The sequence below is a fragment of the Saccopteryx bilineata genome, chromosome X, assembly GCF_036850765.1.
Source record: "Saccopteryx bilineata isolate mSacBil1 chromosome X, mSacBil1_pri_phased_curated, whole genome shotgun sequence".
Taxonomy (NCBI): Eukaryota; Metazoa; Chordata; class Mammalia; order Chiroptera; family Emballonuridae; genus Saccopteryx; species Saccopteryx bilineata.
In genome coordinates, this window is record NC_089502.1 from 37,048,123 (window position 1) to 37,075,224 (window position 27,102).

General features: G+C 38.9%; 1 non-coding gene and 1 pseudogene across 1 annotated transcript; both read left to right on the forward strand.

Annotated features, from left to right (window-relative positions):
* Positions 1 to 5,292: 5,292 nt before the first annotated feature.
* LOC136317627 (dnaJ homolog subfamily B member 6-like) lies at positions 5,293 to 26,843 on the forward strand (annotated as a pseudogene).
* Positions 25,382 to 25,488, forward strand: LOC136317955 (U6 spliceosomal RNA). The gene has a single exon (XR_010727944.1). It is a non-coding gene; the product is annotated as a U6 spliceosomal RNA (small nuclear RNA).
* Positions 26,844 to 27,102: the final 259 nt, after the last annotated feature.

Below are 27,102 nucleotides of genomic sequence, written 5' to 3' on the forward strand. Positions count from 1 at the left end.
TATATAATGAAAACTATAAACCATTGTTAAGGGAAATCGAAAAAGATATAATGAGATGGAAGAATATACCTTGTTCTTGGCTAGGAAGAATAAATATAATCAAGATGGCTATATTACCCAAAGCAATATACAAATTTAATGCAATTCCCATCAAACTTCCAATGACGTTTTTTAAAGAAATAGAGCAAAAAATCATCAGATTTATATGGAACTATAAAAAACCCCGAATAGCCAAAGCAATCCTAAAGAAAAAGAATGAAGCTGGGGGCATAACAATACCTGACTTCAAACTCTATTATAGGGCCACGACAATCAAAACAGCATGGTATTGGCAGAAAAATAGACACTCAGACCAATGGAACAGAATAGAAAGTCCAGAAATAAAACCACATATATATAGTCAAATAATTTTTGATAAAGGGGCCAACAACACACAATGGAGAAAAGAAAGCCTCTTCAATAAATGGTGCTGGGAAAACTGGAAAGCCACATGCAAAAGAATGAAACTGGACTACAGTCTCTCTCCCTGTACAAAAATTAACTCAAAATGGATCAAAGATCTAAACATAAGACCTGAAACAATTAAGTACATAGAAGAAGACATAGGTACTCAACTCATGGACCTGGGTTTTAAAGAGCATTTTATGAATTTGACTCCAATGGCAAGAGAAGTGAAGGCAAAAATTAATGAATGGGACTACATCAGACTAAGAAGTTTTTGCTCAGCAAGAGAAACTGATAACAAAATAAACAGAAAGCCAACTAAATGGGAAATGATATTTTCAAACAACAGCTCAGATAAGGGCCTAATATCCAAAATATACAAAGAACTCATAAAACTCAACAACAAACAAACAATCCAATAAAAAAATGGGAAGAGGATATGAATAGACACTTCTCCCAGGAAGAAATACAAATGGCCAACAGATATATGAAAAGATGCTCATCTTCTTTAGCTATTAGAGAAATGCAAATCAAAACGGCAATGAGATACCACCTCACACCTGTTCGATTAGCTGTTATTAGCAAGTCAGGTAATAGCAAATGTTGGAGAGGCTGTGGAGAAAAAGGAACCCTCATACACTGTTGGTGGGAATGTAAAGTAGTACAACCATTATGGAAGAAAGTATGGTGGTTCCTCAAAAAACTGAAAATAGAACTACCTTATGACCCAGCAATCCCTCTACTGGGTATATATCCCCAAAACTCAGAAACATTGATACGTAAAGACACATGCAGCCCCATGTTTATTGCAGCATTGTTCACAGTGGCCAGGACATGGAAACAACCAAAAAGCCCATCAATAGATGACTGGATAAAGAAGATGTGGCCCATATACACTATGGAATACTACTCAGCCATAAGAAATGATGACATCGGAACATTTACAGCAAAATGGTGGGATCTTGATAACATGATACGAAGCGAAATAAGTAAATCAGAAAAAAAAACAGCAACTGTATTATTCCATACGTAGGTGGGACATAATACTGAAACTAAGAGACATTGACAAGAATGTGGTGGTTATGGGGGGGAGGGGGGAATGGGAGAGGGATAGGGGGTGGGGAGGGGCACAAAGAAAACAAGATAGAAGGTGACAGAGGACAATCTGACTTTGGGTGGTGGGTATGCAACATAATTGAACGACAAGATAACCTGGACTTGTTATCTTTGAATATATGTATCCTGATTTATTGATGTCACCCCATTAAAAAAATAAAATTATAAAAAAAAAAAAAGATATGTAACACATAGTAATAATGTGATAGATGCCAAAATATCCACTTCATTTCTCATAAAATTGATACCAATATATGATACTTCTAAGGTCAAGTGGATTTCAGAATCTTAACTCCAGAATTAATTATAAACTTAACCACTTAGCATAATTAGAACTGGAAAAACAGAGATAGCCCCTGGAGAACAGAGCAGCCTACATGCTACCTGTAGTAGCTGCCCACAAAGAGACAGGTAAGAGAAAAGAACTTCAATAGACATGCTTAATTTCTGCATCCAAAATCACCATTCAAATAATTTATTCCTCTCCCATTTCTGGTTAAGAATGAGCAAGGGACAGATAGAAGCCAAATGTGTTACACTAATGGATGTTCTCCCAAATGGAAGAAAAAATTAGGAGTGGAAAGGAAGCATTCCTCCACAACCTGCTGTCAAGGACCTCATTTCTTGATATTCACAAAAATCCTAAGAGGTAATGAGGAAGTATTATTTTACTTGTTTCATGTAAAAGAATGTGATATTATAGAAGAGCGACACAGTTAGGTTGAAATCAAGAGAATAATATCTGACTCCAGAATTCATACTTTTAACCAGTATATTTTACTGGTCTGTCAGCTAAGAGCATAAGTTTATTTACTTTTGGATGCAGCACAATTCAGTGGAGGACAATAAAATGCATCAAAGAAAGTCATCTTATTTATTTTATTTTGGATTTTTCTGAAGTGAGAATCTGGGAGACAGAAAGACAGACTTCTGCATGTGCCCAACCAGGATCCATCTGGCAAGCCCACTAGGGGGCAATGTTCTGCCCATCTGGGGCATTGCTTTGTTGCAGCTGGAGCTATTCTAGCACCTGAGGCAGAGGCCATGGAGCCATCCTCAGCACCTGGATCAATTTTGCTCCAGTGGAGCCTTGCCTGCGGGAGGGGAAGAGAGAGAGAGAGAAAGAAGGGGGGGGGGAGTAAAAGTGGAGAAACAGATGGGCTCTTCTCCTGTGTGCCCTGGCTGGGAATTGAACCTGGGATATCCACATGCTGAGCTGATGCTCTACCAATGAGTCAACCAGTCAGGAATCACCTTATTTTTAAGTTTATAATACAGTTAAGTACACTGACAAATATTAAAAAGGCCAAATAATGTTTATAGTACATAGGTGAACACAAATAAACATATTAACAGTACATAAGCCTTGAGAAGAAGAGCTGGGATAAAAAAGTTGACCAACTAAACTGAAACAGACTCATAGACACAGAAATTGAACTGGTGGTTGTTGGAATGTAGTGGCATTTGGGGAACTGAGTGGAAAAGGTGAAGGAATTAAGTACAGACTGGCAGTTACAAAATAGTCATTGGAGTGTAAAGCATAGGAAATATAGCCAATAATATTGTAATAATTATGTATGGTGCCAGTTAGGTAGTGTGAATACTGAGAGAAACATTAAATAAAGTATATGAGTGTCTAACCACTAAGCTGTACACCTGAAACAAATACAAAATGAAATTGAAAGGAAAAGTGATCAGAGCAGAGACTTGAGCTGACAAGCATGTGCTAACAGTTTGACTTATTTAAAAATCAGTTAAAGTGCTTCAGGAAGTAGTAAATTCTCATCACAGGATGTTCTTCCCACACAGGCTGGATGGACAAACACCTGGTGGATGATATTGGGTTGTTTTAAATGGCATCTAAAGTTTCCCCAATCCTGACATTCTGTGATTTAATCGACTTATTTAGTCAACTTATTTTGAATAGCCACTATGTGCCAAGTACTGGGATAAGCTTCTCTCACAAAGGAGAAGAAGATATACCCTGAAGGACTCAACATTCTAGTGGGGCAAAGAGCACACATTGAGAAATGTAGAATAAATAAAATGTAGTAAGGCATGACAGCAGAGAAGATTTATACCTTACTCAAACTGGGAAGGGGAATTAAAAGGGAAATCAGATATTTCTTAAGAGGTGATGTCTAAACTAACACTTAAAGAAAGAGTAAACATTAGTGAGGTGTTCCAGTTATCAATTTCAATGCAACAAACCATTTCTAAAATTTAAAGCAACAAATATTTTATTGTATCTCATAATTTGAGTACTTACTGAGCAGCAAAACTAGTTTGGAGGATGCAGGACAGTTTCACTCACATGCCTGGTACCTTGGAAGGAATGGCTTTATAGACTAGTCTCAGCTAGAATCCTTTCCATCTCAATGAAGTCTCAAGGCTTCTTCATAAGATCCCCCACCTACCAGCAGAGTAGGTGGATTCTTATACCTTTATCTTAGAAGCCAGGCAGTATATCACATTCAATACAATTATTGGTTTTACATGGGTCAGTGTAGGAGGGGACACACAAGTGCATAAATACAGGGGAAACATGGTTTATTGGAGGCCATAATGGAGGCTGGTTACACACTAGCCTAAGAGGTTTGAGAGATTGGAAGGGAGCACTTTTCAACTAAAAAAAGATCATGAACAAAGACAATGAGGCATATGTGAATACAGCCAGAGAAACACAAGGCAGCTGCTGTCACTGGTACAGCACTGCCAGAGCTGAGGAGGAAATCCAGGCCATATCCACTGCTCCTCTTTTTTGCCACCAGCTCTGGAATCGTGGGCCCCACATAGTGAACATAAAACCATCCACTAATACTTGTTCCAACAGCCTGTAACGAAGTACTAGGTGTGCAGACATGCCTCAGCCAAGAATATTAAAAAGGTGTACCAGAAATCAGCACTAAAGAACAAAGATGGTAACTGTGTATGCAGATGTTCCAACTGCCACCTCCCAGGACCAAAGTGGATTACAACTTAATTTAAGAACAATCATCTTGAAAAACCAACTTTGGACTAAATTAAAAGGAGTCTATAACGAAAGATCACAGAAGTCACACCTAGACTGGTAGGAAGGGTGAAGACATGGAAAGGGCTGCCCTGCTCCCAGGAGCGTGAGAAGGCTGAGGGTCCAGAGGGACTCTCACTTCAGGGAGGTTCCCCCTGAAAGGTGTGGGTGCTCAGCCCCAGCCCAGAGCCTCAGCCTAGAGCCCAAAAGCCTAGAAGAGGCACCCAGACAGCATTTAACTATGAAAAGAGCCAGATTCCTGTCAGGCGAGAAAGAGACAGATCTCTCAGATGCAGACTCTGTCTTGAAGGGCCTGCACAGAAAACCTTGTTCATAGCCACTTACCTGGAAATATGGTTGGGGAGCTGAGAGGACTGTGGTTGCAGGAGGAGAGTGTAAAGTTGGAAGCCCAGGGAGAAACACTGTGGGAGACAACCACCAGAACCCCTGTGCTGAGTCATTCTCCAATACAGCAGTCGCAATCTTTCTTGGGTGGAGCAATACCCTCTGAGTGGCATCAGCCAAGGAAAAAGCAGCTACTCCATTCTCAGAAATATCTCCTACCTCAGTCATGAAGACAGGTCATTTTGAGAAGCCAGGACTAGGGGGCATATCAGTGACTCAGTTTTCTGGTGTTGAGACCAGAGCTCTCCCGCACACTCTCCCAAGTCTATGACTGATGCTTCCACCTCACAAGAGACTAAGTTGAAACTGTCTGAAGAATGGGCAGACCAGACCTCTGGGTCTCAGAGGCCAAACCCACCAGACTCCTGGGGCCATACCTTACTGAGGTGTGTAAAAAAAAGTCTGGACAGATTGACATCTGGGGCCAAGGGGCGGAGCCACACTTACCACCCTTCCTAATCCCTGCATTGCCACAGGTTCTAGACTCTAGCAGAGGTTTCTCAGCAGCTGAGCCCAACAAGCAGCCAGCAGACAGGGGCTGCAAGAGGCAGGACTCAGGGAAACTTGGCCATTTGAGTGGACCTTCCCCAAAGCCCAGTGTAGGTAAAAGCCAGCCCAGGAGTGCAGGTTGGTATTTTCATGTACATCTGGGCACAGCAAAGGCAGCCACAAACTCTGAATTGCTTGTAGCTCCAAGAAGGTTGCTGAGAGCCAGTCACAGGCAGTGTCTCCCACTGGTCTGCAATGGATCCCTGCTAGGGAGGAAGCCTAAGGCTGGCACATCCAAAGGCCAGCTGCAGAAAGCACTGGTTCAGGACCTAACAACCCTTGCTAGAGTGGTATCCTAAAGAAAGCTCCTCACAACTAGCACAGCTGGGGTGAGTTCTACTCTCTCTGATTAGCACCAACAAAGCAGCACATGTGCATTGGATAGGGTGGAGCTTCATAGCCAACTAGCCTGGGCGCTGGATATCCTGACCTACTAGGCTAGATTCCACAGGAGAAGGGAGAGAAGCTTGGAACATGGACATTTAACATGTGGGATCCTGTGAGTCTATTGTTGGATCCAGTCGAGGAGCTTAGCCACCTTTAGGAGGGGCATGGTCTGCCCCAGTAGAGGACTCTCTCAGTCTTCCTCCCTGAAGCAAGGGTCTAACCAGCTGTAAGAACTTCTGCAGAGGAATCTGTTGGCCTTACCTGAACCTGCTGCTTACCTTGTTGGGGAGAAATAAAATTTGAGTATCCAGCAGTGTCTGCAGGATCAAGCTCTGGAATAAGGGCCACATTCTCTGTACTGAGCTCTGGATGAAGAGTCTCTTGAAGTAGGGGGTCCCATAAACATTGTATTCACAACTTCAGCTGCCCTGACACACTAAGTGTGCAAACTCTAGAGGCATTGGTTGAATGAGGACAATCTGAGCCCATGATACAGTCTTACTATAGAAGAATCTGAGGGAAAACCAGGCAGCTTCAAGAGGAGGAGGGGTAGCTGAAAAGTGGAGACAAATTCTACAGAGCTTGGGGCTTTTCTAGAGCTGCTATCATCTCTAAGCAGGAGGAAGTTGATCCTTATACAAAGGTTGGCCACTACCACACTATCCAGGCATGGAAAATGCAGACACAAACAGCAAAAAGTGCAGTAGCTGCAGGTTGGAAGCCCATGCAGATTACAAACAATAGCTGACACCAACCCAAAAAGAACTAGAGCCAATACTAATGGTAGTGGATAGAAGACAGCAGCAACCCTAGATTCAACTACCTACACAAGCAGCACAAGTAAGGTGGAGTCTAGCAGGCACCAGACATGATGGAGGATAAATATGCCCCAAAGGACAGACATTGAACAGTGTGTAATACACATGTTCAAGGTTGAGCCATAGAGCCAGCCAGCCTGAAGGGATAACCGTACTCAAGAAAGGACCAACTGCATCTAATATTCATATACAACAAAAAGGAAAATAGTACCTTCAAGAAGTATTCATAGAACAAGGAAAACAGGTGGCCTCGAGCTCAGTACCACCAAAACCATTTTCATAAAGACTCTACAAAAATTTCAAAGTCAGACAGTGCTACCTAATACACAGACAAAATGGGCAGAAGAGAAGAGTCACCAAGATAAATCAACAAGAGAAATTCCAAGAAAAATAAATGAATGAGTTGGAAGTAACCAAACCACAAGAAGCAGAGTTTACCATCACCCTCATACCAAAACCTGGCAAGGACAACACAAAAAAAGAAAAATACAAACCAATACCTCTAATGAATACAGATGCTAAAATACCAAAAAAAAAAAAAAAATACTAGCAAATCAAATACAACAATACATTAAAAAATAATACATCATGATCAAGTGGGATTCATTCCAGAATCATGAGGGTGGTTCAACATACATAAAATGTTTAACATAATACACCATATCAACAAAACAAAGAACAAAAACCATATGATCTTATCAATAGATGCAGAAAAGGCATTTGATAAAAAGAACATCATTTTATGTTTAAAACACTTAACAAAATGGGTATAGAAGGAAAATATCTCAACATAATAAAGGCCATTTACGATAAATCATCAGCTAATATCATATTAAATGGCATAAAACTGAGGACTTTTCCCCTAAAATCAGGAACAAGACAAGGTTGTCCACACTCTCCACTCTTATTCAACGTAGTGCTGGAAGTTCTAGCCAGAGCAATCAGACAAGAGAAAGAAATAAAAGGCATTCATATTGGAAAAGAAAAAGTAAAGGTTTCACTTTTTTCAGATGATATGATCCTATACATCGAAAACCCCAAAGACTCCACAAAAAGATTACTAGAAACAATAAACCAATACAGGAAGGTCACAGGATACAAAATTAATATACAAAAGTCCATTGCCTTTCTATATGCCAACAATAAAACCTCAGGAAATGGGCTCAAAAAAAATAATCCCCTTCATGGTTGCAACAAAAAAAATAAAATACCTAGGAATAAACATAACAAAGAATGTAAAAGACCTATATAATGAAAACTACAAAGCATTTTTAAGGGAAATCAAAAAAGATATAATGAAATAGAAAAATATTCCTTGTTCTTGCATAGGAAGAATAAATATAGTCAAAATGACTATATTACCCAAAGCAATATAAAAATTTAATGCAATTCCCATCAAAATTCCAATGTCATTTTTTAAAGAAATGAAACAAAAAAATCATCAGCTTTATATAGAACTATAAAAAAACCAGAATAGCCAAAGCAATCCTAAGGAAAAAGAATGAAGCTGGGGGCATTATAATACCTGACTTCAAATTATATTATAGAGCCACGATAATCGAAACAGCATGGTATTAGAAGAAAAATAGACACTCAGACCAATGGAACAGAATAGAAAGCCCAGAAGAAAACCACATGTATATGGTCAAATAATTTTTGATAAAGGGGCCAACAATACACAATGGAGAAAAGAAAGCCTCTTCAACAAAATGGTTCTGGGAAAACTGGAAAGCCACATACAAAAGAATGAAACTCAACCATAGGTTGACCCCTTGTACTAAAATTAATTCAAAATGGATCAAAGACCTAAATGTAAGACCTGAAACAATAAATTACATAGAAGAAAACATAGGTACTAAACTCTTGGACCTTGGTTTTAAAGAGCAATTTATGAATTTGACTTCAAAGTCAAGGGAAGTGATGGCAAAAATAAATGAATGGGACTACATCAGACTAAAAAGCTTTTGCACAGCAAAACAAAACAAACAAAAAAAAAAACACGTGACAACAAAACCAACAGACAGCCAACTAAATGAGAGATGATGTTTTCAAACAACAGCTCAGATAAGAGCCTAATATCCAAAATATACAAAGAACTCATAAAACTCAACAACAAACAATCCAAAAAAAAAAAATGGGAAAAGGACATGAATAGACACTTCTCCCAGGAAGAAACACAAATGGCCAACAGATACATGAAAAGATGCTCATCTTCATTAGCTGTTGGAGAAATGCAAATCAATACTACAATGAGATACCACCTCACACCGGTTAGATTAGCTATTATCAACAAGACAGGTAATAGCAATGTTGGAGAGGTTGTGGAGAAAAAGAAACATCCACTGTTAGTGAGAATGTAAAGTAGTGCAATCATTACACTGGGGAAATTTTTTTTCCGTTGCATGATGTCTTAGAACTGTTTCTATATATTTCTGCATTGCTGGTTCCAAATCTGAAATTCATTTTTTGGTGCATGTTCTAGTTTTTATGCAATTTTAATTTTTTGATACAATTAATGTTATGCATTGGTTTTTAAATTGGAGTTGAAGGGCAATGACTCTTGCATTGAACATAACCACAAGGCAATTAATGTTTTACAAACATCACTTTTACATAATTGTAGTTGTTTTTAAATGTAAAAAATTATTATCTGATAAAAACACCCTCTTATTTTGTTTTAAGATTGAATCATGGCTTCTTTGAGTAGGCATAAATGTAAGAATAGTCCTGACACCTTCTGTTATATATGTGGCTGTTACACACTTCAATGTCAAAGGCGCAATATTTCATCATTTGTGACATGTGCATATATTGCCTATTTTTTTTACAGGGACAGAGAGAGAGTCAGAGAGAGGGATAGATAAGGACAGACAGACAGGAACAGAGAGAGATGAGAAGCATCAATCGTCAGTTTTTTGTTGCGACACCTTAGTTGTTCATTGATTGCTTTCTCATATGTGCCTTGACTGTGGGCCTTCAGCAGACTGAGTAAACCCTTGCTGGAGCCAGCGACCTTGGGTCCAAGCTGGTGAGCTTTTCTTTTTTGCTCAAGTCAGATGAGCCCATGTTCAAGCTAGTGACCTCAGGGTCTCGAATCTGGGTCCTCTGCATTCCCAGTCCGACACTATATCCACTGCGCCACCACCTGCTCAGGCAATATATTGTCTATTTTTAGCGGTTCCAATTTGTTATTCAACTCATGTATGAGATGATTATAATGACATAAAAATTGTCCTCGACTTTCTGAAGTATGAGGAGCATAAATGGATCATTTGTTTGGATCTTAAAATGGTAATTTTCCTGCTAGAACAACAGAGAGGTTTCATGAAGTATCTTTGTTTTCTGTGTTTTTGGGACAACCAAGCTCAGGAGAAACACTGGACACAGAAATAGTGGTCAAAACATGAAGTTCTGGAAGTAGGAATGCTAAATATTGTGAATGAACCTGTGGTTAATTGAGACAGGATCATTTTTCCCCCACTTTACATCAAACTTGGCTTAATGAAGCAGTTTGTTCAGGCTTTGAATAGACAAGTGAATGCTTTCAACATATTATTTCTGCTTTTCCTGCCTTGTCTTTCAAGAAGATAAAAGCAGGTGTATTTGATGGACCTCAAATTTGAACCCTCATATGTGATGAAGAATTTGCCAGGAAGATGAATAAAGAGGAGAAAGCAGCATGGCAGTCTCTTGTGGCAGTTACAAACAAAGAACTTCCTTGGCAACAAAAAAGTAGAAAACTATGAACTTCTGGCTCAAAGGATGCTGTTGGTTTTCTGTGACATTGGATGTAACATGAGCATTAAAATTCACTTTCTGAATAGTCACTTTGATAAGTTTCCTGAAAATCTTGGAGCTGTTAGTGATGAGCAGACTACTGCTAGAGCATCAAATGAGACTGTCCTCAACAAGTACACAAACACAAGAGCTACAAATTGAAATTTTTGCCTAAATAGAATTTAAATAAGTTTTGTATAAATTTTATGATTAAAATATGTGTTTTAATATGTTCTATTTCAAAATTGTAGACAAATTCTGATGCAATCATATCTTTTAGTGTATTAGTGTATTTACTGCATTATATAAATTATTATATTTTCACAAAGATGATGCCCAAGAAGACATTTTACTTCATTATGTTAAACTAAATGTTGAAAATTTTACAATAAGATGAAAATCTAAAATCTTGAATTGCAAAAAAAACTGTAGCTTACAGAGAAAAACTAATGTCAGATTTGAGATCAGTACACTCGTATTAGGTAAGAACAAGTGTATTTGTAAATGCAATAAAAATTTTGTTCCCTGGTGTTATAGAAGAAAGTATGGTGGTTCCTCAAAAAATTAAAAATAGAACTACTATATAACCCAGCAATCCTTCTGCTGGGTATATACCCCCAAAACTCAAAAACATTGGTACATAAAGACACATGCAGCCCCTTATTCATTGCAGCATTGTTCACAGTGGCCAAGACATGGAAACAACCAAAAAGTCCTTTAATAAATGATTGGATAAAGAAGATGTGGTACATATATACTAGGTAATACTACTCAGCCATAAGAAATGATGACATTGGATCATTTACAGCAACATGGATAGACCTTAATAATATTATACTGAGTTAAATAAGTAAATCAGAGAAAAAACTAAGAACTATATGATTTCATACATAGGTGGGACATAAAAATGAGACTCAGGGACATCGACAAGAGTGTGGTGGCTTTGTGGGGGGGGAGAGAGGGCCACAAAGAAACCTGATAGAAGGTGATGGAAGACAATTTGTATTTGGATGATTGGTATGCAACATAATCAAATGTCAAAATAACCTGGAGATGTTTTCTCTGAAACTATGTACCCTGATTGATCACTGTTGCCTTATTAAAATTAATTAAGAGGGGTGAGATAAGATGGCGCTGGAGTAGGCGGACGTACCAGCATCTACCTCCCAGAACCAAAGTGGATTACAAACTAATTTTATGAACTATCATGTGGAAAAACCAACTTTGGACTAAACTAAAAGGACTCTTCAACCAATGAACACTGAAGAAGCCACACAGAGACTGGTAGGAAAAGCGGAAACGTGGAGAGGGCTGCCCAGCTCCTCAGAGCGAACGGCAGCAGGGAGAGACTCACATGCCAGGAAGTGAGTTTAGCAGAGGGGAAAGGGTCCTGAGCCCCAGGAACAAAGCCCCAGCCTGCAGCCCCAGAACCCAGAAGAGGCGTAAGGACAGTATTTAGCTGGAAACAAGTCAGGATACTGTATGTGAGAGAATCTGATTTCTCAGACCCAGGATCCTTCTTAAAGGGACCGCGCAGAACATCTCTCTCAAAAACAATCACCTGGGGCTCCTGGGGACGGGGGGAGAAAGGAGATGACAACAGTAACAGGAAAAGAGTGCAAACTAGGAGGCATAGGGGGAAACATTTTGGGAGATAGCCACCCTAACCCCTGGGATGAGTCACTCCCCAAAGCTGAAGTGAATATTTCCCCCGGAAACAGAAATACCAGCAAAGGGAAGCAGGAGAGCAGCCAAACAAGCTCCCCCGCAGCATTCAGAGCAGAGTTGCATAGAAGGAGGGAGCTTTCAGGTATACAGTAGTGAGGGTCCAAGCTGCAACGCCCCCACCCACGCGGCTGAGGGCGCAGCAGAGAGTGGGCGGCAGCAGGAGACAAAAGTGCGGTTCTGCTGGCAGGGGCGGAAGCCGGCTGGCCACCACTGGGCTCAGGTGTGAGCTCAAACTTGCCCAGCTGGGGAGAAGGGGCCGTGCAAAAGCGGTCAAGCTAAGCTGCCGGCAGCCTGTAATCCAGCCTCCGGGAGAAGGGCGGGAACCCCAGAAAGGGTAGAAACCAGCCCCGGAGCAAGGGCAGAGGAGCACAGCCCTGCCCTGCCCGTGCAACCCAGGCTTGCGGTCTGACTTGGTAGCCAGCTCCTCCCGTGGGGGTGGAGCCAAAAGCCCAGAAGAGGCGGAGTTCTGCTACGGAGCTGAGCTTGGGCACGCAGCGCTGCCCAGCGGTAGAGCCAAGGCTAGCAGCTCTTCCTTGAGTGGGATCATCCTGCAAAGGCAGGGCAAAAGCTCAGAAACAGGCGGAGACCCGCAGCTGAGCAAAGGTGCTCGCCAGTGCCCTCAGGACCGAGCATAATGTCACACACGGGGGCGGGGCAAAAGCCAAGGCCACCAACCCCTGTGCACCCGAGCACGTGATCACAGCCACTCCCAAGAAGAGAAAATGCAGAGGCAGAGAAATACAACACAAATAAACCAAGAGAAATCCCCAGAAAAGGACCTAAGTGAATCAGATATAACCAAATTACCAGATGCAGAGTTTAAAATAATGATTGTTAGGATGCTCAAAGATATTAGAAGAACCATAGATGGCCATTACGAAAACCTAAATAAAGAGATAACAAATATAAAAGAGGACATTGAAATAATAAAAAAGAATCAGACAGAAATGACAAATACAATATCTGAAATAAAGAATACAATGGAAGGAATTAAAAGCAGGATGGATGAAGCAGAGAATCGAATCAGTGAGTTAGAGGACACAATAAATAAAGGCACGGAAGCAGAGCAGAAAAAAGAAAAGAGACTCAAAAAGTCTGAGGAAACTCTAAGAGAGCTCTGTGACAACATGAAGAGAAATAACATCCGCATCATAGGGGTTCCTGAAGAAGAAGAGAAAGAACAAGGGATAGAGACTTTGTTCAAACATATTATAGCAGAAAACTTCCCCCAATTAAGGCAGGAAAACATTTCACATGTTCAGGAAGCACAGAGAACTCCATTAAGGAGAAACCCAAAGAAACCAACACCAAGACACATCATAATTAAATTACCAAAGCTAAATGATAAAGAGAAAATATTAAAAGCTGCTAGAGAAAAAAAGACTATCACCTACAAAGGAGCCCCCATAAGGGTGACTTCTGACTTCTCAAAAGAAACACTTGAGGCCAGAAAGGAATGGCAAGAAATATTCAAAGTAATGCAGAACAAGAACCTACAACCAAGACTACTTTATCCAGCAAGGCTATCATTTAAAATTGAAGGAGAAATAAAAAGCTTTACAGACAAAAAAAAAACTCAAGGATTTCACTGCAACCAAACCAAGGCTGCAAGAAATGCTAAGGGACCTGTTGTAAACAGATCAAAGGAAAAAAAGAATATAGCAAAAGAGAAAAAGAGTTTTAAAGAAAAAAAATGGCGCCTTGGCCGGTTGGCTCAGCGGTAGAGCGTCGGCCTAGCGTGCAGAGGACCCGGGTTCGATTCCGGCCAGGGCACACAGGAGAAGCGCCCATTTGCTTCTCCACCCCTCCGCCACGCTTTCCTCTCTGTCTCTCTCCTCCCCTCCCGCAGCCGAGGCTCCATTGGAGCAAAGATGGCCCGGGCGCTGGGGATGGCTCTGTGGCCTCTGCCTCAGGTGCTAGAGTGGCTCTGGTCGCAACATGGCGACGCCCAGGATGGGCAGAGCATCGCCCCCTGGTGGGCAGAGCGTCGCCCCTGGTGGGCGTGCCGGGTGGATCCTGGTCGGGCGCATGCGGGAGTCTGTCTTACTGTCTCTCCCTGTTTCCAGCTTCAGAAAAATGAAAAAAAAAATGGCAATAAACAATTACATATCAATAATAACCTTAAATGTTAATGGATTAAATGATCCGATCAAGAGACATAGGGTAGCTGTGTGGATAAGAAAACAGGACCCATACATATGCTGTCTACAAGAGACACACCTTAAATCAAAAGATGCACACAGACTGAAGATAAAAGGATGGAAAAAAATATTTCACGCAAATGGAAATGAAAAAAAAGCTGGGGTAGCAATACTTATATCAGACAAAATGGACTTTAAAACAAAGACCATAGTTAGAGATAAAGAAGGTCACTACATAATGATAAAGGGAGCAATCCAAAAGGAAGATATAACAATTATAAATATCTACGCACCTAATATAGGAGCACCGAAATATATAAAGCAGACTTTGATTGACTTAAAGGGCGAGATCAACAGCAATACTATAATAGTAGGGGATTTCAATACCCCATTAACATCATTAAATAAATCCTCAAGAAAGAAAATTAACAAAGAAACAACAGACTTAAAGGACATATTAGATCAACTCGATTTAATAGATATCTTCAGAACCTTTCACCCTAAAACAGCAGAATATACATTCTTTTCAAGCGCTCATGATACATTCTCTAGAATAGATCACATGTTAGGGCACAAAAGCAGGCTCAACAAATTTAAGAAGATTGAATTCATATCAAGCACTTTCTCTGATCACAATGGCATTAAACTGGAAATCAACCACAATAGAAAATTTGAAAAACATTCAAACACTTGCAAACTAAATAGCACGTTATTACACAATGAATGGGTTAACATTGAGATCAAAGAAGAAATTAAAAAATTTCTAGAAACAAACAATAATGAGCATACATCAATTCAAAATTTATGGGACACAGCAAAAGCAGTCCTGAGAGGGAAGTTTATAGCATTACAGGCATACCTCAAGAAGCTAGAAAAAGCTCAAATAAACTACTTAACCCTGCATCTACAAGAACTAGAAAAAGAACAGCAAGTAAAGCCCAGAGCTAGTAGAAGGAAGGAAATAATAAAGATCAGAGCAGAAATAAATGACATAGAGGCTAAAGAAACAATACAGAGGATCAATAAAACCAGGAGCTGGTTCTTTGAAAAGGTAAACAAGATAGATAAACCTTTAACAAGACTCACCAAGAAAAAAAGAGAGAGGACTCAAATAAATAAAATTAGAAATGAGAGTGGAGAAATAACAACTGACACAACAGAAATACAAAATATTGTAAGAAAATACTATGAAGAACTGTACATCAAAAAACTAGACAACCTAGATGAAATTGACAAATTTCTTGAAAAGTCCTGGGCCTGATGGCTTCACAAGTGAATTGTACCAAATATTAAAAGAAGAACTAACTCCTATTCTTCTCAAGCTATTTCAAAAAATTCAAGAGGAAGGAAGACTTCCAAACTCCTTTTATGAGGCGAGCATAATTCTGATTCCAAAACCAGGCAAAGACAACACACAAAAAAAGAAAATTATAGGCCAATATCCCTGATGAACTTAGATGCAAAAATCCTCAACAAAATATTAGCAAACCAGATCCAGCAATATATGAAAAAAATCATACACCATGATCAAGTGGGATTTATTCTGGGGAGGCAAGGCTGGTACAATATTCGCAAATCAATCAATGTGATTCATCACATAAACAAAAGGAAGGAGAAAAGCCACATGATAATTTCAATAGATGCAGAAAAAGCATTTGATAAAATCAAGCACCCATTCATGATCAAAACTCTCAGCAAAGTGGGAATACAGGGAACATACCTCAACATGATAAAGGCCATCTATGACAAACCCACAGCCAACATCATACTCAATGGGCAAAAATTAAAAGCAATCTCCTTAAGATCAGGAACAAGGCAGGGGTGCCCCCTTTCACCACTCTTACTCAACATAGTCCTGGAAGTCCTAGCCACAGCAATCAGACAAGAAAAAGAAATAAAAGGCATCCAAATTGGAAAAGAAGAAGTAAAACTATCATTATTTGCAGATGACATGATATTGTATATAGAAAACCCTAAAGTCTCAGTCAAAAAACTACTAGACCTGATAAATGAATTTGGCAAGGTGGCAGGATATAAAATCAATACTCAGAAATCAGAGGCATTTTTATACACTAATAATAAACTATCAGAAAGAGAAATCAAGGAATCAATCTCCTTTACCATTGCAACCAAAAAAAATAAAGTACATAGGAATAAATCTAACCAAGGAGATTAAAGACTTGTACTTGGAAAATTATAAAACATTGATAAAAGAAATCAGGGAAGATACGAATAAGTGGAGGCATATACCATGCTCATGGTTAGGAAGAATAAACATCATTAAAATGTCTATATTACCCAAAGCAATTTATAAATTCAATGCAATACCGATTAAAATACCAATGACTTACTTCAAAGACATAGAACACATATTCCAAAAATTTATATGGAACCAAAAAAGAACACGAGTAGCCTCAGCAATCCTGAAAAGGTAGAAAAAAGCGGGAGGTATCACACTTCCAGATATTAGGTTATATTATAAAGCCATTGTACTCAAAACAGCATGGTACTGGCATAAGAACAGGCACATAGATCAATGGAACAGAACAGAGAACTCAGAAATAAACCCACAGTTCTATGGAAAACTGATATTTGACAAAGGAGGTAAGACAATACAATGGAGTAAAGACAGCCTCTTCAACAAATGGTGTTGGGAAAACTGGACAGCTACCTGCAAAAAAATGAAACTAGACCACCAACTTACACCACTCACAAAAATAAACTCAAAATAGATAAAAGACTTCAATGTAAGCCATGAAACCATAAGCATCTTAGAAGAAAACATAGGCGGTAAGCTCTCTGACATCTCTCGCAGCAATATATTTGCTGATTTGTCTCCACAGGCAAGTGAAATAAAAGACAGGATAAACAAATGGGACTTTATCAAACTAAAAAGCTTCTGCACAGCTAAAGACAATAAGAACAGAATAAAAAGACAAACTACACAATGGGAGAATATATTTGACATAGCATCTGATAAGGGGTTAATAACCAATATTTATAAAGAACTTGTAAAACTTAATACCAGGAAGACAAACAATCCAATCCAAAAATGGGCAAAAGAAATGAATAGACACTTGTCCAAAGAGGACACACAGATGGCCAACAGGCATATGAAAAAATGTTCAACATCACTAATGATTAGAGAAATGCAAATTAAAACCACAATGAGATATCACCTCACACCAGTCAGAATGGCGCTCATCAATAAAACAACACAGAATAAGTGCTGGCGAGGATGTGGAGAAAAGGGAACCCTCCTGCACTGCTGGTGGGAATGCAGACTGGTGCAGCCACTGTGGAAAACAGTATGGAGATACCTCAAGAAATTAAAAATTGAACTGCCTTTTGACCCACCTATACCACTGTTAGGAATATACCCCAAGAACACCATAGCACTGTTTGAAAAGAAGAAATGCACCCCTATGTTTATGGCAGCATTGTTCACAATAGCAAAGATTTGGAAACAGCCCAAGTGTCCATCAGAGGACGAGTGGATTAAAAAGCTTTGGTATATATATACTATGGAATACTACTCAGCCATAAGAAATGATGACATAGGATCTTTTACAACAATATGGATGGGTCTTGATAACATTATACTGAGTGAAAGAAGTAAATCAGAAAAAACTAAGAACTATATGTTTCCATACATAGGTGGGACATAAAGATGAGACTCAGAGATATAAACAACAGTGTTGGGGTTACAGCGTGGGGGGAGGAGAGGGAGGGGGTTGGGGGAGGGGAGTGGCACAAAGATCATGGCTTTTCAGCATTTGCCATATTCCCCCATTAATCTATAGACAGACAGCAAATATCTACGTATGGTGTTCCCACTATAAAGACTACTGTCTTAGGGACAAATGCTGATAAACTATTTCAGCAGTTCCTCCTTCTTCAAAGACTTATATGTCAACATAGAGCTCCATGTTTCATAGGACATACTCAAGCTCGCTCCATGCTCCCTGGAGCTTTAGCACAAGGGAATGCCCCCCCCTTTTTTAGTTTTTTATTTATTTATTTATTTTTTGTATTTTTCTGAGGATGGGGATGGGGAGGCAGTCAGACAGACTCCTGCATGCACCTGACTGGGATCCACCTGGCATGCCTACCATGGGGGAATGCTCTGCCCATCTGGGGTGTTGCTCTGTTACAACCGGAGCCATTCTAGCGACTGGGGTGGAGGCCATGGGGCCATCCTTAGTGCCCAGGGTGGCTTTGCTCCGATGGAGCCTTGGCTGTGGGCAGGAGGAGAGAGACGAAGAGGAAGGAGAGGAGGAGGGGTGGAGAGGTAGATGGGCGCTTTTCCTGTGTGCTCTGGCCTGGAATCGAACCTGAGAATCCTGCACACCAGGCCAATGACTCCGATGGGTCTACCATATCATGCTTTTTACTTAAAAAAAAAATTTACATTTCTTTTGAATGCTGATGAACAAGAGACACCAAATCTTTTTCGCCTGCAAACTACTACCTTCTTTATTAGATCTAGCTAATAACACTGTTCTGTCTTTTTTCCAAATAGCTCCAAATATATGGAAAAGATTTATATAGGTGGATGGGGATCCTCAAATCCCTCAGCGAGATCTTCTGAGAATGGCTTTTAAGATATATAGAGGCAGAAAAAGCCCAATAGAGATCAGGGGAACTACCAGCTTTTAGGATACACCCTTAGGGCTCCAACACCCCAAAGGAGTCTCATAGGATGCCATCTGGGTCCTGCTTCAATAGTGGAAAGGAAGGTCATTGAGCTAAAACCTGCCAGGCTTACACGTCTCTGCTGTGAGGAAACAGGGACACTGGAAGGTGGGCTTCCCCTTCGCTCCTCTAAGGGAAGGTTCAGTCTCTTCCAGCCCTGCTCCAGCCACCTATGACCTAACCTTGCCCAGAAACCTGGGGTTTGCCACTGAAGGCTGAAGGTGCCCAGGGCCGTCGGCCCCATCTACAACACTGTGGACGAGCCTAGGGTATTTCTTCCAAGAAGCAGGTAAACTGATCTCATTTGCACAAGGGCCACTTAACTATGTCTTGCCTGAATAGTCAGGCTTTTTATTCTTCCCTCAAAGATCTCTGTTGTGGGTGTTGATAGTCCTATTTTCTGCTGCTTTGCTTAATATATAGTGTTTCCTTTACCCCTCCTACCTCAATGCCCCACGCATATTTCAGGCTGGGACCTACTCCTAATTTAGAGCTCTCTTTCCTCCTTTTGCCAACTTGTATTATGAATTTACCTTTGCCACCCGGCTTAGTGTATCCCAAGGTTCTCTTTACCAGGCCACAGTCACAGAGCTACAGGGAAAAGCAACCTGGTCTCAACTCTCCAGGCAGAGGAGAATAGAAGCTCCATATCCACGCATGCTGCAAATGGCTTTTTCCAGTCTACCTGAATCATTACCAGCTAGAAGCAGCGGTCATTGGGACTTGGACATGAGCTGCAAAGTATAGAATGGTGACAGCAATTCCAGTGCCATGCGGACTTTTCCTGTGGGGAAATTTCCTGGACTCCTGCTCCCTGTGACAGCTCCTAACAGACTGAACTGTGGATGGGTTGCATTTTTCAGGGATTTGGCATGGTGATGGGGCCAACTTGGACTTGGTGAACATGTTAAGGACACTACTCTTTTAGGGATTCTTGCTATATTGGCCAAGAGTTTGCTTAAAGGCTTTTAATCACTGTAAAAAAAATAGAGGACTGGATGAAGAAGATGGGGCACATATACACCATGGTATACTATTCAGCTAGGAGAAATGATGACATCGGATCACTTACAGCGGAATGGTGGAGTCTTGGTAGCATTGTGCGGGGTGAAATAAGCGAATCAGAAAAAAACAGGAACTGCAGGATTCCATACATTGGTGGGACATAAAAGCGAGACTAAGAGGCATGGACAGGAGTTTGGTGGTTACAGGGGGTGGGGGGAGGGAAGGAGGGAGAGGGGGAGGGGGAGGGGTACAGAGAGAACTGGATGGAGGGTGGAGGAGAACAATCTCTCTTCGGGTGATGAGTATGCAACAGAACTAAATGACAAGATAACCTGGAAATGTTTCCTTTGAATGTATGTACCCTGATTTATTGATGTCACCCCATTAAAATAAAAATTTATTTATATAAAAAAACAAAAAAAAAACAAAAAAATAAAAAAATAAATAAATTTGTTATTCTGACAAAAAAAAGAGTATAAAGGTGCTAGCTATTATATAAGCATAAATATCTACAGCACTTGTACTCTATTTATACCCACAAATTGTGTGCATTTATACAACTGCTGTTTGGAAGAAATTATTTATTGACACCTGCTACTGTGACTCAAATTAAAATGACTTAGACAGCAAAAAAATATAAATAAATAAATAAATAAAATAAAATAAAATTAATTAAGAAATATAAAAGAAAAAAATAAGCAGAGTTTAAAACAATGATATTTAGGATGCTCAAGAATCTTAGAACAACAATGGATGGACCTAATGAGCACCTAAATAAAGAGATGGCAAGCAACAAAAAAGATATTGAAATTATAAAAAGAACCAGTCAGAAATGAAAAATGCAATATTGGAAATGAAGACTACACTAGAAGGAATTAAAAGTAGACTGGAAGAAACAGAGTATCAGCCTGACCTGTGGTGGCGCAGTGAATAAAGCGTCGACCTGGAAATGCTGAGGTCACCGGTTTGAAACACTGGGCTTGCCTGGTCAAGGCACATATGGGAGTTGATGCTTCCAGCTCCTCCCCCTGTCTCTCTCTCCTCTCTCTCTCTTTCTCTCCCTCTCTCTCTCTCTCTCTCCCCCTCTCTCTCCTCTCTAAAATGAATAAAAAAAGAGAAAAGAAACAGAGTATCAAAGCAGCAACTTAGAGGACAAGATAAGCAAATGCATGGAAGCAGAAAAGCAAAAAGAAAAGATGATGAAAAAGTCTGAGAAAACTCTAAGAGCTCTGTTACAACATGAAGAGAAACAACATCCACATCATAGGGGTTCCTGAAGGAAAAGAGAATTAACAAGTGATACAGAACTTGTTGAAGAAATTATAGCTGACAACTTCCCTAAATTGATGAAGGAAAAAGTCACACAAGTTAGTTCAAGAAGCATAGGGAGTCTCATTAAAGAAGACCCAAGGAGTCCTGCACCAAGACACATCATAATTAAAGTGCCAAAGTTAAGAGACAAAGAAAATATACTAAAAGTTGCTAGAGAAAAGCAGTTAACTACCTACAGAGGAGCCCCCATAAGGATGATATCCAACTTCTCAACAGAAATACTTGAAGCCAGAAGGGATTGACAAGAACTACTCAAAGTGGTGCAAAGCAAGAATCTACAACCAAGACTTATTTACACAGAAAAGCTATCATTTAAATGTGAAGAAGGAATAAAAAGCTTCACAGTTAAACAACAACAACAAAAACTCAAGGAATTCATTACAACCAAACCAGTACAGCAAGAAATGTTAAGGGGCCTGCTGTAAAAAGATCAAAGAAAAAAAAAAAACAAGAAAATGAGGATTGTAGATTTAAAAAATAAAATGGCAATAAACAACTACACGTCAATAATAACCTTAAATGTTAGTGAATTGAATGCTTCAATCAAAAGACATAGGGTAGCTGCATGGATAAGAAAACAGAACCCGTACATGTGCTGTCTATAAAAGACTCACCTCAGACAAAAGATACACATAAAATGAAAGGGAAGGGATGGAAAAAAGTATTTCACAGAAATGGAAATGAAAAACAAAAACTGGGGTAGCAATACTTATAACTGACAAAATAGCCCTTAAAATGCAGGCTACATTAAGGGATAAAGAAGATCACTACATAATGATAAAGGGAGCAATCCAACAGGAGGATATAACCATTGTAAATATCTATGTACCTAACATAGAAGCACCTCAATATACAAAGCAGATTTCGGTGGACATAAAGGGCGAGGTCAATAGCAATACTATAATAGTAGAGGATTTTAGTACCCCACTAACATCAATGAATAAATCTTCCAGACAGAAAATTAAGAAAGAAACAGTGGCCTTAAATGACACACTAGATTAACTGGATTTAATGGATATTTTCAGAACCTTTCACCCCAAAGCAGCAGAATATACATTCTTTTCAAGTGCTCATGGTACATTCTCTAAGATAGATCACATTAGGACACAAAAGGAGTCTCAATAAATTTAAGAAGATTGAACTCATATCACGCATCTTTTCTGATCACAATGGAGAATTCAACTACAATAGAAAAACTGGAAAAAAATTCAAACACTTGGAGGTTAAATAGCATCTTATTAAATAATGAATGAGTTAACAACAAGATCAAAAAAGATATAAAAAATTTCCTTGAAACAAATGAAACTGGACGTACAACAACTCAAAATTTATGAAACACAGAAATAACAGTCCTGAGAGGGAAGTTCACATGATTACATCATACCTTAAGAAGCAAGAGAAATCTCAAAAAACAACTTAACCTTGCATCTAAAAGAACAACAAATGAAGCCCAGAGAAAGTTGAAGGAAGGAAATAATAAAGTTCAAAGTGGAAATAAATGACATAGAGGCTAAAAAAAAAAATACAGAGGATCAATGAAACCAAGAAGAGCTGGTTCTTTGAAAAGGTAAAAAAAGATTGATTTGCCTTTAACCAGACTCATTAAGAAAAAAAGAGAGGACTCAAATAAATAAAATAAGAAATGAAAGTGGAGAAGTAAAATCTGACACCACAGAAATACAAAGGAATATAAGAAAAGAATATGAAGATTTGTATGCCAAAATATTGGACAACCTAGGCAAAATGGATAAATTCCTAGAAACATATAATCTTCCAAAACTCAATCTGGAAGAATCAAAAAACCTAAACAAACTGATTACAACAAATGAAATTGAAACAGTTATCAAATAACTTCCAGTAAACAAAAGTCCTGGACCAGATGGCTTTACAGACACATTTTACCATATATTCAAAGAAGAACTAACACCTATCCTTTTCAAGCTATTTTTAAAAATTCAAGAAGAGGAAAGACTTCCAAGCTCCTTTTATGAGGCAAGCATAATAATTACTCCAAAACCAGGCAAAGACACTTAAAAGAAAGAAAACTATAGGCCAATATCCCTAATGAACTTAGATCCTAAAATTCTCAACAAAATATTAGCAAACCACATTCAGCAATACATGAAAAAGTTCATACATCATAATCAAGCGGGATTTATTCTGGGGAGGCAAGGCTTGTACAATATTTGCAAATCAATCAATGTGATTCATCATATAAACAAAAGGAAGGATAAAAATCAAATGATAATATCAATAAATGCAGAAAAAAAACATTTGATAAAATCCAACACCCAATTATGATCAAAACTCTCAGCAAAGTAGAAATGCAGGGAACATACCTCAACATGATAAAGGCCATCTATGACAAACCCACAGCCAACATCATACTTAATGGACAAAAATTAAAAGCAATATCCTTAAGAACAGGAACAAGGCAGGAGTGACTCCATTTCACCACTCTTATTCAGCATAGTTCTGGAAGTCCTAGCTATAGCAATCAGAAAAGAAGAATAAATAGTAGGCATTTAAATTGGAAAAGAAGAAGTAAAACTATCATTATTTGCTGATGATATGATACTATAGATAGAAAATCCTGAAGTCTCAGTCAAAAAACTACTAGACCTGATAAATGAATTTGGCAAGATGGCAGGAAATAAAATCAATATTCAGAAATCAGTGGCATTTTTATACACCAACAATAAACTGTCTAATAGGAAATTAAGGAAACAATCCCCTTCACTATTGCAACAACATAAATAAAGTACCTAGGAGTAAATTTAACCAAAGAAGTAAAAGTCTTGCACTTGGAAAATTATAAAACATCAATAAAGGAAATCAAGGAAGATATAAACAAGTGGAAGCGTACACTCTGCTCATGGAAAGGAAGAATAAACATCATTAAAATGTTTATATTACCCAAAGCAATGTATAAATTCAAGGCTATTCCTATTAAAATACCAATGACATACTTCAAAGATATAGAACAAATATTTCAAAAATTTATTTGGAACCAAAAAAGAACACAGGTAGCCTCAGAAATCTTGAAAATGAAAAATAAAGTGGGAGGTATCACATCTCCTGATGGCAAGTTATACTGAAAAGCCACTGTACTCAAAAAAGCTTGGCACTGGCATAAGAACAGGCATACAGATCAATGGAACAGAACAGAGAACCCCAAAATAAACCCTTTATGGTCTTTTGGTCTATTGATATTTGACAAGTGAGGTAAGAGCATACAATGGAAAAAAGACAGTCTCTTTAATAAATGGTGTTGGGAAAATTGGATGGGTACATGCAAAAAAAAAAAAAAAAGAATTGAAACTAGACCACCAACTTTCACCATTCACAAAAATAAACTCAAAATGGGTTAAAGACTTAAATGTAAGTCATGAAACCATAAATATCTTGAAAAAAAAAAACATAAGCAGTAAGCTCTCCAATATCTCTTATAGCAATATTTTTGCTGATTTATCTTCATGAGCAAGAGAAATAAAGACAGGATGAACAAATGGGACTAAATCAAACTAAAAAGCTTGTGCACAGCAAAAGCCACCAGGAACAATACAAAAAGAAAACCCACACAATGGGAGAACATATTCACCAATACCTCTGATAAGGGGTTAATTACCAAAACTTATAAGATGTTCTAAAACTCAACATCGGGAAGGTAAACAATCCAATTAAAAAATGGGCAAAAGAACTGAATAAACATTTCCCAAAAAGGACATACAAATGGCCAATAGGCATGTGAAAAAATGTTCCACATCAGAGATATGCAAATTAAAAACACAATGAGATACCACTTCACACCTGTCAGAATGGCACTCATTAACAAAACAACACAGAATAAGTGCTGGCGAGGGTGTGGAGAAAAGGGAACTCTCCTGCACTGCTGGTGGGAATGTAGACTGGAGCAGCCACTGTGGAGAACTGTATGGGGTTTCTTCAAAAAATTAAAAATAGAACTGCTCTTTGTGCTCGCTCCGGCAGCACATATACTAAAATTGGAATGATACAGAGAAGATTAGCATGGCCCCTGCGCAAGGATGACATGCAAAAAAAAAAAAAAAAAAAAATAGAACTGCTCTTTGACCCAACTATCCCACTTTTAGGAATATATCCTAAGAATACAAAATCACTGATTCAAAAGAAGATATACACCCCCATGTTTATGGCAGCATTGTTTACAATAGCCAAGATCTGGAAACAGCTCAAGTGCCCATCAGTGGACAAATTTATTAAAAAGCAGTGGTACATATGCACAATGGAATACTACGCAGCCATAAAGAAGAAGGAAATCTTACCTTTGCAATAGCATGGATGGACCTGGAGATTATTATGCTAAGTTAAATAAGCTAGGCAGAGAAAGAAAAATATCAAATGATCTCACTTATATGTGGAATCTAAAGAACAAAGTGAACTGAGGAACGGAATAGAGACAGAGGCAGCGTCACAGGGACCAGAGGGACAGCTGTCAGAGGGAAGGGGGATGAGAGGATGTGATCAGAGAAGGTGAAGGGATTAATGAAATTATATATACATAACACAGAGATATAGATAACAGGACAGCAAATCCTAGAGGGAAGGGGGGAGGGAGTTAGAAGAAGGAGGCCAAAGGGGATATAAAAAGGGACACAGGGTTGGGAGGTGAGGGAGTTATATTCAGTGGGATACTTGAATCTATGTAAACACAATAAAATAAAATAAAATAAAATAATTCAGCAGTAAAGTGACATGGAGATAAAAATTTTGAGGATAAAGAAAAAAGGAAGAGAAAATTTAAACAAGTAACTGAGGCAAATGAGGTTCTATCACATGCTAAAAACAGGACATCAATGACAGATATGGCAAAGAAGTATTAAATGGTAGAATTGCAGGAAAATGTTATTTACAGTCCATTTGAGTTTGGCTTCATATTCTGTAACTCAGATACTGACTTCAGATAAGGCAATTTTGGCTGGAATGAACCATTTCCATTCAACTTCTTTGAAGACGCATTTAAGGGTTTTTAGGAAGCGAGGAACCAAAGGGACCCTGTGTAAGCAGAAGCTGAGGCACAGGGTCATTCTTCTCTGTCTTCAGTGGGTTTCCATATTGTGAAGAGCATCTCTCTTATTTTGATGAAGGATTTATATCCTTCTCTTTGCTAGGTCACAGGAGCCTCATTTCATTCTCTTCCAACTCATTGAATGATAGTGGAGGGACAACTTCAAATCTATACCAACTTTTACTAAAATTGTTCCTAGCAGAAAAAGCACTACAAAGAGAATTGTTAAGAATGCTCAAGAAAGAGTAAAAGTTGAAAAGGGCCAGTTACAGTCCTTAATGATAAATGATAAGTAGCAGCTGCCAAGCATGGGTACTGCAACACATGTATTTGAGATAAATGTTAACTGTAATAACCTCCATTTGAGGGTTCACAGGAACATGTTTTGAAGCTTTCAAATGAAGTCAACTTTCAGTATAAGTGTACCTAATCTAAAGTATTCATATACAGCTCCTGGGGACCCCTATTTGCCAAACACTTTTGAGTATTATTAGGACCACATAATCAGACCGTTTGTTTGTTTTTTTGATGTTTTTTTCTTTTTCTTTTTTTGTATTTTTCTGAAGAAGCAGGGAGTCAGAGAGACAGACTCCTGTGTGTGCCTGACCGAGATCTACCTGGCAAGCCCACTAGGGGGTGATGCTCTAC